Source organism: Pristiophorus japonicus, chromosome 12, assembly GCF_044704955.1.
Source record: "Pristiophorus japonicus isolate sPriJap1 chromosome 12, sPriJap1.hap1, whole genome shotgun sequence".
NCBI classification, from domain to species: Eukaryota; Metazoa; Chordata; class Chondrichthyes; family Pristiophoridae; genus Pristiophorus; species Pristiophorus japonicus.
In genome coordinates, this window is record NC_091988.1 from 99,663,622 (window position 1) to 99,675,956 (window position 12,335).

At 47.4% G+C, this 12,335-nt stretch overlaps 1 protein-coding gene across 9 annotated transcripts in view; it reads left to right on the forward strand.

The window, feature by feature from the left end:
* dock3 (dedicator of cytokinesis 3) overlaps positions 1-12,335 on the forward strand; it is a 1,878,236-nt gene that overhangs the window by 1,145,169 nt on the left and 720,732 nt on the right. The window lies entirely within an intron of this gene.

Sequence of the window (12,335 nt, forward strand, 5' to 3'; positions counted from 1 at the left end):
GCCGCCGAAGATGGAGTCGGGCCCAGGGAGGGTTGAAGACTGCAAATAAAAATCATAGCAAAAAAAAACACCACAACACCTTCAGGGGACCCCATCCAGGTAAGTCGCTGTAAAAAAATAATTAAAAATATGTTCACTAGCCTTTTTTTCCGTTCTTTGTACTTACCGTTGGGGTTAGAACAGCCTCCACGCCGCGGTCCTTCCCCCTGCTGGTGTCGATTCCCACCGACTCCCGCCCGCACCAATCTGGCAGCTCAGTGGGCAGGAGGCCACTTACTCTACTTGGCTGCCAGAGGATGTCAGCCGGGCGGTTCCCGGCAGTACTCCGCTCCCGTCCGCTCCAGCCCAAGTGGAAACTGGCACAGAGGGGAGACCGGAAGCAAAACTCGGCGACAGTGGGCGGTAAGGCCACCAATATCGGGCCCTCTGAGTTGGAACAGTCCATGGAAGCAGTGAAAACGCAGTAAGTGTGAGAACCAGATTAACTACTGAGCCATTATTTTCCTTCGGTTGAGACGTGAAACCAAGTTGCTCTCTCGGGTGAATGTAAAAGATCCCATCACCCTAAATATTGACCTGGTGTTGGTCAATATTTATCCCTCATCCAACATCACTAAAATATATCTGGTCATTATCACATTGCTGTTGGTGGACCTTGCTGTGCGCAAATTGGCTACCATGTTTCCTGCATTGCAAAAGTGACTACACTTCAAAAAAGTACTTAATTGGCTGTAACGCACTTTGAGATCATGAAAGATGCTATCGAAATGCAAGCATTTCTTTCTTATTATGGGCTCTACTAGCTGCATCCAGTCAAGTTTCATTTTCTTGTTGCAATATTCACTGTACCAGACACGAGACTCCCAAAGCAAGCGCTCTACTCGGAACTCCTTCACGGCAAACAAGCCAAAGGTGGGCAACGGAAACTTACAAGGACACCCTCAAAGCCTCCCTGATAAAGTGCAACATCTCCACTGACACCTGGGAGACCACCCAAAGTGGAGGAAGCGCATCCGGGAGGGCGCTGAGCACCTGAGGCTCGTTGCCGAGAACGTGCAGAAATCAAGCGCAGGCAGCGAAAGAGCGTGCGGCAAACCAGTCCCACCCACCCCTTCCTTCAACAACAATCTGTCCCACCTGTGACAGAGACTGTGGCTCTTGTATTGGACTGTTCAGCCACCTAAGGACTCATTTTTAAGAGTGAAAGCAAGTCTTCCTTGATTCTGAGTGACTGCCTATGATGATGATGACATCTGGGTGAGATATGTAACATCTGTGCCGTTTCTGAACTGTGAATGCCATGAGGTTAAGGGGATAATGTATTCCTCCTGTATGCTCTGGGTGTATCATAACAATAACAATAACCACTTTTATTTATATAATGCCTTTAACGTAGTAAAATGTCCCAAGGCACTTTACAGTAGTAATATAAGACAAAACAGATAAATTTGACACCGAACCATAGAAGAAGAAATTACAGCAGATGACCAAAAGTTTGGTTAAAGAGGTAGGTTTTAAGGAGTGTCTTAAAGGAGGAAAGAGAGGAGGAGAGGTTTAGGGAGGGAGTTCCAGAGCTTGGGGCCCAAGCAGCTGCAGGCACGGCCACCGATGGTTGAATAGTTATAATCAGGGATACTCAAGAGGGCAGAATTTGAGGAGCGCAGACATTTTGTAGGTTGTGAGGCTGAAGGAGATTACAGAGATAGGGAGGGGCAATGCCATGGAGGGATTTGTAAACAAGGATGAGAATTTTGAAATCAAATCGTGGTTTAACCGGGAGCCAATGTAGGTCAGCAAGCACAGAGGTGATGGGTAATCATGACTACGTGCGGGTTAGCACACGGGCTGCTGAGTTTTGGATAACCTCAAGTTTACATAGTGTAGAATGTGGGAGCCCAGCCAGGAGTGCATTGCAGTAGTCAAGTCGAGAGGTGACAAACGCATGGATGAGGGTTTCAGCAGCAGAAGAGCTAAGGCAGGGGCAGAGGTGGAAATAGACAGTTTTAGTTATGCCGCAGATATGTGGCCGAAAACTCATTTCAGGGTCAAATATGACGCCTGGTTGCAAACAGTCTGGTTTAGCCTCAGATATATGCTATAGAGAGGGATGGAGTCAGTGGCTAGGGAATGCAGTTTGTGGCAGGGACCAAAGATAATGGCTTCGGTCTTCCCAATATTTAATTGGAAAACATTTCTGGATGTCAGATAAGTAGTCGAACAATTTAGAGACCATGGAAGGGTTGAGAGAAGTGGTGGAGAGCTAGAGCTGGGGGTCGTCAGCGTACATGTGGAAACTTGACTCCATGTTTCTAGATAATATCGCCAAGGGGCAGCATAAGAAATAGGAGGGGTCCAAGGATAGACCCTTGGAGGTACCGATCCGGGAGTGGGAAGAGAAGCCATTGCAGGAGATTTTTTGGCTACAATTAGAGAGATAAGAATGGAACCAGGTGAGTGCAGTCCCACCCAGCTGGACGATGGTGGAGAGGCGATGGAGATGGATGGAGTGGTCAACAGTGTCGAAGGCTGCAGACAGGTGCAAGAGGACGAGGAGGGACAGTTTGCCTTTGTCACAGTCACAAAATATGTCATTTGTGACTTTGATGATAGCCATTTCGGTACTGTGGCAGGGGTAAAAACATGATTGAAGGGATTCAAACATGGAGTTCCGGGAAAGATGGGCACGGATTTGGGAAGCGACAACCCATTCAAGGACTTTGGAGAGCAAAGAGAGGTTGGAGATGGGGCGTGGCTAGCAAGCACAGTGGGGTCAAGGGTTGATTTTTTGAGGAGAGGGGTGATAACTGCAGATTTGAAGGAGAGGGGAACAGTACCTGAGGAGAGAAGAACCATTAACAATGTCGGCTAATATGGGAGACAAGAAAGGAAGTTGGGTGGTCAGCAGTTTATTGGGAATAGGGTCAAGGGAGCAGGAAGTGGGTCTCATGGACAAGATGAGCTTGGAGAGGTCAAGAGGGGAGATCCTCACACTTGTTGGAGGTCAGTGTGGTGGAGACAGGGGAGAGGGGTTTAAGAAGACGATTAGCAGTAGAGAATCGTAGCCGGGTGTTATCTTTGCATTCCAGAATGATCCTGGAATAGTGAGCAGTTTTTGAAGACAAGAGTAGGACCCGATAATGCTTCATGTGATCGAGCCAAATCTGGAGGTGAATGGCTAAACCAGTTATCTGCCACATCCGTTCAAGTCTGCGCCCCTTGGACTTGATGGAGTGAAGATGAGGGCTGTACCAGGGGGAACGGCCAGGGTGAGAGAGAGTAATGGTTTTAATAGGGACTAGGACATCAAAAGTGGCACTGAGGGTGTGGTTGAGCAGATTGGTGGCTGCAGAAATGGCATGGTGAAAAGAGGGCCAAAGGTTGGACAGTTTGGAGTTGATAAGTACAGTTATGAGAAAGTTTGGAGAGAGTTTTTTTCCAGGGGTGGATTCAAAAGGAAGTTGGGTTGGGTGGGGGAAGGGGGATGTGGGTGGAGAGCATTACAAGGAAATGGTCAGAGATGGCCTTATCTGTAATTGACATGATAGGAATAGCGAGTCCACGAGGGATGGCAAGGTCAAGAGGATGGCAGTGAATATGGGTTGAGGAATTCACATGGAGGGAGAGATTAAGGGAGGACAGGAGGGGAGTGAACTCAGAGGAGAGAGCATGATGAATTGAGATAGAGGTTGAAATCACCGAGGATGAGAAGTCACTCGGTGCAGAGGCTGAGGGAAGAAAGCAGTGAGGATATATTCGTGATAACATTTTATCATACTTGGGTGGGCGGTAGAGAATGAGAATTTTAAGTGAGAGGGGTGGAATAGGTAAGGTGAGCTGTTCAAAGGAGGAGAAAGTGCCGAACGGGTAGGGGGACAAACCAAGGTGTGATTTGGTGATGAGAGCCGCACTGCCACCACGGCGGTCTGAGCGGGGCAAGTGGTGGAAGGTATAGCTAGGTGGGGAGGCTTTATTTAAAAGTAATGGGCCCGAAATTCAGTACCGCTGGAAAGCTCCCCTCACGTTTTTGGGGCTATTCGCGCTGAAATTTTTTCATGACTGGGCCACCCCATATTCAGCTACAAAAGTGAAAACATGGGTTCTAGCGCAAAGGAACCCTTCCAAAGTGGTGTGGCTGTCTTAATTGGAGCATTAACACCACTGAGAAATTCAGCATTTATGGTAAGGGTGTCTAACGAGCTAGCTACTCCCTGGCATTTTTAAAGGCCAGGGTTTGCAGCAAGGCCCTGAGGGGGAGAAGGAGTTTGGAAGGATGGCTGGTGTAAGAGGTGTAAGGAGAGCCAATAGGTTCACTGATATGGAGTTGAAGACACTGATGAACGATGTGGAGGACAGAAGAAGAATACTGTTTCCTGACGTGGGGAGACTGGCAGACCTCCAATCCATAATGCAAGGAGGGAGATTGCAGGCGAGGTGTCAGGCATCTCTATATACGTGAGGACCCGGCACCCGGCCCTTCCAGGCCCAGAGGCGTTCCAGGGTGTCCTAGAAGGACAGCTGTAGGTCCCAGACGACCACAGCAACCTTTCCGGATTCATGATGCAGCCACAGGGACGACACTTAGACGTAGTGTTAGGGTAGTCACACATGAGAGGTGTTATTGTGAGATGCACAGAGATAAAAAATTATGAGAGTATTATATTGTTCTTTATGTTCTGTTTTTGCAGTGATTTGCATAATTTGATAAATCTTTATTTTTGGCACATATATCTGGCCTGGTGTTTCATTTGGGAGTGGGCAATTCTGCATTAAGGCACTCATTGCAATGGCCATTGAAAGTGGGACCTGAAGTGGGATGATCTGAAACGAGCAGCTATGAGACGCAGCTGCACCTCCCTTCCAGGGCTGCGATGGCGACCACGCCTCCTAGCTCTGGGGCAATGGGGATCCTCCTTCTACACCTCCTCCTCCTCATCAAGAGGTACTGCTGGCTCGACCTCAAGCGGCTGTCCCCTCATGCTGGCCATGTTGTGCAGCATGCAGCAGACCACGATCACTATGGAAACCCATTGAGGAGAGCACCCCGGGCTCTGGAACCTCTACTTAAGGATGCTATGCAGTGTTCGATGATGCACCTGGTGGCACAATGAGTGTCATTGTATGCATGCTCTGGTGCTGTCCTGGGGTTACGCAGTGGAGTGAACAGTCAAGTGGACAGGGGATATCCCTTGTTCCCAAGCAGCCAACCGCAATCCTGATTTGGGCCGGTGAAGATGGCGGACACACTGGTGACACAATGATGCAATATTCTAAAGCCCACTTTTGCTCCCCCCCCATGAAATAAAATGTACAACTATTCCACTATCTTGGACCAATTGTCATCATGGCTGCTGCCTGGGTACCTCGCATCAACTGCTAGGATCTGGTGGTCACACATGAGCTTCACATTCAGCGAGTGGAAGCCTTTGCGGTTCACAAAGATCTCGAGGTGATGATGTAACGCCCTCAGCCCAATGTGTGTGCAGTCAATAGCACCCTGCACCCTCGGGAAGCCTGCCATTCTGGCAAATCAGGTCTGCTGCTCCACCTGTTTGTCCCTCGTCATCGGGAAGGAGATGTACTGGACTCTTCTCCTGTACAGTGCATCGGTGACCTGCCGGATGCAACGATGTACGGAGAATTGTGAGATGTTGCCAATGTCTGCAGTGGCAGATGGGAAAAACCCTGTTGTGTAAAATTTCAAGGCAATGGTGACCTTGATCTCCACGGTGAGGGCGGTCCTGAGCCTTGTTTGACGCTGCAAATCTTCTCACAAGACACTGCAGAGCTCCCTGAGTTCTTCTTTATGAAATCATAGCCTTCGCAGGCATCGCTCATCACTGAACTGGAGGAAGGAGAACTGAGGTCTGCAGACCCTTTGAGGGTATGGCCTCCTTCTCCATGTCTGCATTGGCCACCTCCCCTGGCAGCTGTCTGCTGGCCATCTCCCTGGTCCTCCTCATTATCGGACTCCTCTGGAGGCTCTTGCTGGAAAGGATCGTCTCCCAGTATTTGGAGGGGGCGGGGGGGTTGGTCAGCATCCCTCACCTCCTCCTGAAACCATCTCCCTCCTGGCCACCCTCTCTAGCTGCAGGTCTATGCACATCTGCATGCCCTTCTCTCTGTTGTGCAGCCATGGCTGCTGCCTCCCTTACCCACTACCTCTCTGCACGGTGCTGAGGGTGACACCTTCTCCTGTGTGCCACCCTGCTTCTAACCAGGTGTACCAGGTGTCGCTCCCTCAACACTCCTCCCATCCTCAGTTGAACCCTGCCAAGCAGGTGTCTGCAGCCCAGAATGAGGCCTACAGGCCTCCATTAAAGCGTCAGAGTTGAAAATCCTCGAAAAGTCTGTGAAAACCTCTGAGCAGCACTCAGCAGATTTAATAGAGCCAAAACAATAACAAACTATTTACCAAAGAAAGGGAACCGATCGTGGCAAAACACCAGCGGGGTCGTGTTTGTGCACCGACTGGAAACCTCACATGGACACTGCCTGAAAAGATCCTGGATTTTTGTTTCTGAATATCGCGGGCATGGCCATTTTCCAGTGGCTCGCCCCCGGATGAGGTCACCGCACCACTAATTCCTTTACTGCGGCTTCACCCCGCTGATTCCAGTGGAAGTGCGCACCACTGAAATCCCCCCTCCCCCCACCCGAGCTGAGTATGGCTCGGGGAGAAAAAAACACCAGACCGCAGCCGCCCAAACCCCATGGTAACAGTCCTTTCAGGGACGTTGAATTGCAGCCCCAATGTGTCTTCATCCCTTTCCCTCAGCCACGTTTCCGTCAGGGCCATAATGTCGATGCAATCATCCACGATAGGTCATGGATGGCAAGGGCCTTGTTCGCAAGTGAATTCTGCAAGGAGATCTGGAGAGGATCCATGATGGCTGATCCACTACCAGCATACACAGGGTCATTGCTTGGAGGGATGAGTTGGACGGGGAGGGGATTAGGAGATTGGCAAGGTTAGCCTCCCCTGGTCAGTGAGAGAATATGATGGGATAGTTGGGATTGCTGCTCATGAGGAGACAGTGACGAGTGCCACAGTGGGCCCTTCAGAGAATGCCAAGAGAGGCACAGGGAGAAGCTGCAAGCTTGTCTAAAAGGGAGTGGAGCCTGGGATAGCGGCGACAGGAGAGTAGGAAGGGTTGGGGTAGGGATTTGGGAGGACAGAGTATCCGAGAGAGAAGAGATGAATGGCGGCATGACAACAGCAGAGACTGGTCAGGGAGGGATAGACAGAAAAGAAAAAGTGGGAGAAGTAAGTGGAAATTGAAGTGAATGGTTCGGGTCTGAAGCGGCAGCCAAAATGCGCATGTAAATAGACACGGGGGGGAAAAAATCTCAAATTACATAGTGAATAATACAATAGGGATTCTACAATAGTAGAATCAATATAATCTAGATCAATTTTCTTAAAACAAAAATTGATTAATATATAGAATAATTATAAGTAAATTTAAAATCAGAACTTCAGTAATTGAAAAGTTAAATCAGTCTCTAGATGTCTCATTAAATCAATTCTCCGGTAGACGATTCCAAACACTGATCATCCAACTTCTGTCCTGCGATTGTTAGAAATGACACTCTCTGTCTTGCGATTGATTGAACTGGCATTCTCCACTCTCTGTCCTGTGATTATTTGAACTTCTGCTTTCCACTCTCCTTTTCTGTGACAGTTTCAACTCAGAGATATAGGGCTGGAAATTCAGCAACCTTTTGTCATATTTTTTGGTGGTATTTTGCCGTTTTGGGGGGAAAACGGTACGGCGGGAAATTCCCTGAAGTTTTCCACCGGCATTTGAAATACACTGGGGTGTAAACCGATGGCATGCAAGACTGGAAAAAGCGCTTTCGCCCAAGTTTGGCCACAACGGTGACCCGTAGATAGCGTCAAAAAAAACGCTGAGGAAAATCCTGTCAGTGCAGCCCTTGGAAATGGCGGTAGGTATGAAAACTTGCAAAAAAGGTAAGTTAAAGTTTATTTTAAAATTCTTTTGCAGCGATTCACTAGAAAAGGGTCTTGTGAATGTGTTGCGATTTCTTTTTTGAAAGATATATTTTTGTGTTTTATCCTCCTCCCTAGGCCCTAGGCGCAGCGGTATCGGCCTCGGAGAAAAGTTACAGAAAATTTACGGTTTACGCCGCAAATCTTCGTGCAATGCCGGATTTTTTCCTATTTTTTCCTGAATTTTCCACCTCGAAATCATAGCAGAGTCATAGCGTTTTTTTTGGCGAAAAACCGGTGTTAGGGGTATTTTACGAATTTCCAGCCCATAGTTTTTATATAGTTTCAATTTCAAAGTAAAGCAACCTACACATTGTCCCATGAAACAGGTCCTTTTCTGCTCACTTTATTATTTACACCTACACGCACTTGCTCCTAGTACAGTTTATGAATTAAAATTAAAGTCCTGATCACTGCAAATCCCCTCAACCTTTCCACACTGCGCTCTCCAGATGTAATTAACTACAAGACAGCATGAAACAAACAGGAACCATGGATTTTAGTATTTTAGTTTTAAAATGAAGATTTGAGTTCCTGTCGGTGGATTCTCTATAGCGGGAGAGGTCATTGCGGGTCAGTGGAGCGGAGGCGAGTAGTGGTCCGGCAGATAGATGACGACGCTTCATAAACAATTGGTGTACGTCGCAAACCCGCAATAATAACCTAAACTACCGGCGTTTGCAGCTTCGAGGCTTTTATCATCTCTCTCCGGCCGCGCTGGACTCCACCTGCTGCCTCGCTTGGCTCAATCTCAAAGACAAGACGAACAGGTCTTAATAGACTTCCAAGTTAATAAATAATAATGAATAAACAACAAGTAATGGTTGGTATGAACTGTAGCCTTCCCATCACAATAGATCCCTGTGCTACGCAGGAGTAGCAACTCGGAAAGCTGTTGAGAGATAAGGTGAAGAAGATCCACCACCGCTGTGACATTTGTCGCTAAATCTTGTTGTCTAGTTTACAGGGTGCAACCCAAAGTTGAGTTGAGGAGCATCCTGCCAAAGGTACACAGTCCTCCTGTAATTCAGCAGTGCAATCAACCAAGGGATATGGGGAGAGTGCAGGAAGGTGGAGTTGAGGTAGAAGATCAGCCATGATCGTATTGAATGGCGGAGCAGGCTCGAATGGCCGACTGCTGCTCCTATTCCTCATCCCTTCTGCCTGTAAGGTATTGGATGTATTTTCCTTCACCACAGATCTCATTGTAATAGTCAGCTTCCCCTCGACCCCCAAAATAACAGTTGCATCTTCTAATGGCTCATCTGTGGAGAAATTTAGGAAGGATTTCAATTTGACTTTGTATTATCCCTATACTGAAGACATTTTTGGAATAAGGCTTCCTGCTAGAGACTAATAATTATTTTAGTTACTTAATGGACAGTAAATTATGTGAACAAAGAACATCATACATTAGATTAATAAGACTAGATATTACTGGCATGCAATTTGTGAAAAATGCTTTTCTAGTTATTTATGAGTGCATTTGTGCAGAAGACATATCACCTAACATAATCTGAAAAGCTGAAAGAGGTGTTGCATACATAGCAACCTAGAAAACGCTAAAATCCTGATGAATAGCTACAAAAAAAACCTGACAATTCAAATAACAACCAAAACAATCCTGAACACAAACTTGTGACTAGGGCCACCGATATATGGTGACAGAGCTAGATAAATGACGTTTTATGACATGGTATCCAGAATCTCCAGTGCTTCAGGATCAATTTTCAACAATTTGGACCCTTTTTCTGTGAAAAATAAAGCCTCACTTATGATGTGAAGACAGTTGGTTATGTTAAGGATGTAGTGGGACAAGGGGCAGTATATCCAGCACTTAAATTACGGGGGAAAATTAAATAGACAGAACTGTAATTTTTGCAGAGGTGAATCTAACAACTTAAGAAAGGAGGAAAAGAAGATGCAAGGTTTATTTTGTGGGGTGGTGGGGAGTATTAAGTTTTAACACCTTTTTTGGACTTCAATCGTTGAAGCCAAGTATAGTTTGTTCTGGAAGGGTTGTAGATACTTTGTGGTAGAAATTGTCCCCCGCCCGAAATGGGGTGCACGGACCCCGTTTCAATGGTTTTTACCACAGCTGTGGTCGAGGTCGCCTCTTGAGTGAAATTCTGCTCTTTGTTGTTTGTTTTTATTTGGATCTGGAAGTTGCTCTTAATGGAGGCGGTGACATGACTAGAGGGACAGAAGTTGGGGCGGTGCGGAGTGATGCGATGACGTCATCATGGCGCCGCGTCACCACGGCTCTCCCTTTCACTTAAAGAGGAGAGACTTCGCGATTTTAAAAGTTCGGCCCACTGGATCACCAGGGAAGGTTTCGGCCGGGTCAGTGGCCTGGCACCCAGAGGGTGTTGGCGGCCCGGCTGAACCCAGGGGCATAATTGTCGGGCTGACATGGCAGTCGGCTGACAAAGAAAAACATTGCAGCCATGGTAGTGCGCCCTCCCCTTTAAGGGAAGCCGCACCGCTGTTGCAGAAGGCCACAGCCTCACTGGACCACCGGGAAAAAACAGGTGGGCAGGCCGAAGATTTTCAGAGGGGAATGTTACTGTCAGTGGGGAGGTAGATTAGCAGTGAGCACGGTAATGATGCACTTAACATGGATCGGCAGCAGCGGAGTGGTGGGGGAGAAGAGATCGGGACACCGCCGGGAAATCTCGGAAGGGCAATTGGGCTATCAGCAGCCATTCCATGAAAAGTCAGCGGCCAATCCACTCCACAACATGGCCGCCGATTTGCGTTCGTAACAGGCCTTAAGGAGAGGGGCAATTTCAGCCACTTTAAATTTTGAAATAAAGTGGTTTACAATTGAATCTTGAGTTTTGTACCATAAGACAATACACAGTACATCACAGCAGAATGCTGCTCATATTAATATAGGAACAACATATCCTACAATAACAGCAGCTCATGGTAATAACATAAGGCTCAATTTTCCTCAGTGATTTGTGCCGTTTTTTTGGAGCAGGCTGCTCTTTTGGCCTAAGTTGAAAAACCACAGTTTCCCCGATCAATTTGCACCAGTGCAAGTCAGTTAATTTCAGGGTTTTTTTCAGCCAAAGGGGGCGTAACCAGCCACCTACGCCAATTAGGGAAATTTGGCCAGCTGAGAGTTACTCCAGTTGTGCTTAGGCCTCTGCAGAAAAACCTTCCCTAGAGTTAAGGAAATCGGCGCAGGTAAGGATATCGGCGCAGCAGCTGCCCGGACACATTAAAAGAATTTAAAAACACATAGCAGCAACTTACCTCCAACCCCGCCCGAGGCTGTCCGGTCCCATTCTTGGTCCCCGGTTCACACACACAGGAAGGTTGTCCGGTCCCATTCTCGGTCCCCGGTTCACTCTCTCTCACACACACACACACACACACACACTCACACAGAGAGAGAGCGTTTGGGCGGGGTTGGAGCTACGTTGCTGCTATGTGTTTTTCAATTCTTTTAATGTGTTGGGAGCTGGCTGTATCCTTCAGCTCGCATTGTGTCCCTGGTTACCATGGCAGCCCGATCTTTTTGGCGCATATCAAGCTTCGCCCCCAAAACTAAAGGTCGGGTTAGGCCAAGCCAAAATGAACAAATCCAATGGGGAAACTTTTTTTGGCGTACTTAGGCTCCCCAAAAATCGGGCGTAACTCTTCAAGTACGCCAAAAAAATGCTTTGAGGAAAATTGAGTCCATTGACACTAGAATGCTAGAAATGATAAACTCTCTAGTTTTGCAGTACAGGGTTCACTAATTCAGAAGAAAGTATACATGAATGTTAAACTCTTTACTGTCTGTCACCAAATGCGGAGTCAAGCCTTGCCAGTGCCCGACCAGCATGCACAGATTTCAAGCATCTGTTCATGATGTTTTGGAGCTAAATTATACTTTTATTTTTATATTTTTTAAGCTCATGGCTCACTAACACAATGAGGTCACTATTAACTGGCTGGATGGGAAACCCATGGGATCAGTTGGGATGCCAGTTTTACATCCCGCCCAATATTACTCTTCACTGTCTTCAATGGAGAATAAAATCGTGTGAACCATCTTTGATGCACTACTCTCCATGAAAACCATTACACTCTCTCACCCTGCGCGTTCCCCCAGTATGGCTCTCATCTCCACTCCCTTAAGTCCAAGGGATGCAGACTTGAACGTATTTGATGGAAAAGTGGTTTAGCCATTCATCACCAGATCTGGCTGGACCACACAAAACAGGGTCCTGTTCTCCTCTGCCAAAACTGCTCACTATTCCAGGATCATCCTGGAAGGTAAAGATAAGCCCTGGCTTCTTTTCTCTACTGTAAGCTGCTGTCTTAAACC